This window comes from Plasmopara halstedii (genome assembly GCF_900000015.1).
Source record: "Plasmopara halstedii genome assembly, contig: Scaffold_2386, whole genome shotgun sequence".
Taxonomy (NCBI): domain Eukaryota; phylum Oomycota; class Peronosporomycetes; order Peronosporales; family Peronosporaceae; genus Plasmopara; species Plasmopara halstedii.
In genome coordinates, this window is record NW_020189293.1 from 242047 (window position 1) to 242470 (window position 424).

Below are 424 nucleotides of genomic sequence, written 5' to 3' on the forward strand. Positions count from 1 at the left end.
CCTGTGAGTTACCACTATTGGTGGCCCAAGCTGTACAAATGGACGACCACCTATGTGCGCACGTGTGAGATGTGTCAACGGGTGAAACCCTCTTTAAATGCGGCTGCGCCGCTGGCCAGCTAACCGGTACCCACTGGGTACCAGCAGTCCATGAGTTTGGACTTTGTGTTTGGCCTGTCGAAAGATTCGGCGGGCAACACGGGTGTCGTGGTATTCGTCGATCGGTTGAGCAAGATGGCTCATTTGGCGACGGTGCCAGACACCATCGACGGAGTCAGTACAGCAACGCTGTTTGTGGATCGTGTTTTTCGTCAACACGGGTCGATTGTCTCTGATAGAGACCCCCGTTTCACGGTAAAATCTCGCTCGACTATCTTCAAGGTGCTAGGCACCAAGTTGGATATGTCGACAGCGGATCATCCGC